General features: G+C 35.1%; 1 protein-coding gene across 3 annotated transcripts in view; it reads left to right on the forward strand.

Moving 5' to 3' along the window:
• The window catches only part of atp6v1h (ATPase H+ transporting V1 subunit H), a 37,521-nt gene that overhangs the window by 33,095 nt on the left and 1,120 nt on the right, over positions 1–3,306 (forward strand). The gene's annotated exons all lie outside the window — the stretch shown is intronic.

The following is a 3,306-nucleotide window of genomic DNA, read 5'->3' on the forward strand; positions in this document are numbered from 1 at the left end:
AGTGAGTGAGTGAGTGAGTGAGTGAGTGAGTGAGTGAGTGAGTGAGTTATAGTTAATTATGATTAGTTAGTTAGTTAGTTAGTTAGTTAGTTAGTTAGTTAGTTAGTTAGTTAGTTAGTTAGTTAGTTAGTTCGTAAGGTTTAGATTTCCAAGATGGTAAATTTAATGTTGTCAGGCTATAAACTCTTTTTAATTAATTAATTAAAATTTGCAGGTGTTTGAAGGACAGTATTGTTAGACAAAGATTGTCTATGCATTGTTTTTGGCTCGCCGTGTGTATTTCTACTCTTTGTGGTCTAAGAATTCCTTTACTCAACCTCATTTTTTGTGTTTGTCTTAAAGCATTTGAAATAAGATCACATGCACTCTTTTTACCAATCTGTCACTATTGCTGCATGTCTATAACAATGAGTAATCATATTATTTTAAAGATTCCTTCCAAATGTAATGAAAAGTAGATTTGTCCGAAGAAAATGCACATTGGTATTTTAGTTTAAAAGAGCCTGGATTTTTTTTTATCTGGAACATAAATTGAGTATAACGGTACTTAATATAGACTCAGATAACTGTAAAAACGTTGTGATTTCATTCCTACGCTCTGAGAAATCAGACACAGCAAGAGTCGATTTCTTCAAATTTCCTCTTTTAAATTGCAGTTTTATTTCCTTCATCCACACTTTGATTTAAACATGTTTAAACTTGCAGAGTTTAACACCCACAAGTCATCTTCCTACAGAGAATCTGCACATAGACCTGAAAGCACCTTGACTGCAAACAATAGCTTCATGAGTCATTTTTAGATCCCAGTTATTTGCAGCTGCCATTAATAACTCATCGAGTGCTCAGAGCCAACATCGCCTCTTCAGTTTTTATACAGCTATTTCCACAACACATAATAAACGTAAGTGGTAGCTGATGATCACGTAAACTGATTGCATTTCTGATGAGCACCGTAGATTGTTTTAATTAAGCAGAAACATTAGTTTTTGTTTTGAAATCACTGTGAAACCCACATTTTTCTAAGAAGAAAACGTTCTTTTGATTAAGTCAGGGTCGGCGCTTAACAAGTGCAGAGAAATAAAAGCTGACATAAAGACTCAAAATCATATTTATTTGACAAGTGTGTGAAGAACACATGCATTTTAGCTTGGGTTTTTCTGAAGTAGTATAGAAAAAGCATTTATTTTGAGGAAGGAAGTCATCGGACTGAAACATTTTAAAGTATTTGTGTTTCTGACAGAAAACACTTTCAGCTGTTTATTTTGTGGTGGTTCATGCTGCACTATATCATTTCACTGCTGTGATTCTTATTTGTTGTAAATACAGGAGAATATAGCATTCAGTGAAAAATTGTAGGAAATGTGTTATTTTGGAAGTTCTAAGAGCGTTGTAGCTATGTAGAAAAATACACCGTGAGTGGTGCTTTTTAAGAAGAAAGTACTCCCCATTATCAGAAAGACTGGCCAGCCTTTTCCTTTATTAGGCTCTCAGAAACCCCCTGATAAGTCTGGTTCCAGTAAGGTGAGTGTCATGATCTAAAATGTTTCTGTCAAGAAGATACCTGAAAGACAGTTGTGACCTTTCAAAAAGAAGTCACATTTCATCTGGGTCAGAATAAGAGAAATGAGCTTGTATGCCTGGAACATGACACTCCACTGAAACTTGCTCTCATATTAAAGAATAATAAGCGCTGTAATTCCACTGAGATAGTAAGTGGATTAAAGATAAAAATGCATTCAAATCAGGCTTCATTTGTACGTTATTGCACTCTTATCTGCAGCTCTACAGCTCATTAATCACAGGTTAAAAAAATGTAAATATATGACACCAGTTCTGACAGGAAATCACTCTTATCATAGACAAGAGATTGATATAGAGCTAAATAGTCATTTTTTAGCTGCATCATGTTCATTGCCATGGGCACACTGGAAAATAATATTAATACCCGTGTCTGTGGTATAAAGTAAAATAGAGTATTTTACCTTAAAATTATCTAACCATTAATTATTTTTCAAACTCTATCTAAATAGATATGGATTATATTACAGCTGTGGATACAAAGGTTTGCCTTGACATAAAGGGTATGAATGTGTTGCATCTTCCGTTGAAAATAAGTTTTTAAAATCATCTGTGCTGGTAGGTTTTCTGTTTTAGTGGGACTGAGGTTTTGGTGTTAACTCCCAGTGTTACAGATTTTTCACTGTAAGCCAAAAAAAATAAAATAAACTATTTGGTTTTATTTTGAATAAAATTGAAATAGGAGTGGGTAATATTGAATTTTATTCATAATATGTCTGCTGTTTAGCCTGAACAAGTGATGTTTGAGTGAGAAAGTTGCATTAACAATTTGTGAAAGCTTCAGTGTTTGCTAACTACATCAGTTTTATAGATGCAGCCTCAAGCCAACAATGCATGAGGACCTACTTCATACAGTTTCTATAAGTTATATTTACAGTAAGATGTTGTTTTTGTGCGCGCTATAGCTGATGACAATTTACAGCTGAACTTCATTGTAGTTCTATACAATTGCTGACTCGTTTTATGCTTTTTTCTAGATGGATAATTATATTGAAGTGTGATCTGTAGCACAATTAACATTTTAAATACCTACTCATATCACCATATCATCCATCCATCTTTCCTTCGATCCGTCTAACCATCTGTCTGTTATACTTGTGTATGTAAGTTGTTTTTATGTTTTTTTATATATATAAAGAACAATCCAATACAACTTCCTGTTTGTTAGACCAGCAACAGACCGCGTCATCAGCCTTTGATTATTCAACAGTAAAGTAAAAAAATAATGCATGTGCCATCATTTTTACCATAAACCAACAAAATAAAGTCCAATCTTTGTACAGAATCTTGGCTCTATATTATTATTATTGGCTGCAGTGACCCCATATTCACTCTAGGATGGATGGATGGACTAATAGATGGATGAACAGATGGATGGATGGATGGACTGATGAACGGATGGATGGATGGATGGATGGATGGATGGATGGATGGATGGATGGATGGATGGATGGGTGGATGGATGGATGGACAGATGGATGGTTGGTTGGTTGGTTGGTTGGTTGGTTGGTTGGTTGGTTGGTTGGTTGGTTGGTTGGCTGGTTGGTGGTTTTGGTATTTCGGATGGATGGATTGATGGACAAATGAATGGACGGATGGTGGAGGGATGGATGGATGGTTGATTGGTTGGTGGGTTTGGTATTTTGGATGGATGGATGGTTGGATGAATGTTTGGATGAATAGATCGATGATGACGAGACAGATGGATGATAAGAGATGGATGGATGA

Source organism: Nematolebias whitei, chromosome 9, assembly GCF_014905685.2.
Source record: "Nematolebias whitei isolate Nwh7 chromosome 9, NemWhi1, whole genome shotgun sequence".
In the NCBI taxonomy this organism is placed as follows: Eukaryota; Metazoa; Chordata; class Actinopteri; order Cyprinodontiformes; family Rivulidae; genus Nematolebias; species Nematolebias whitei.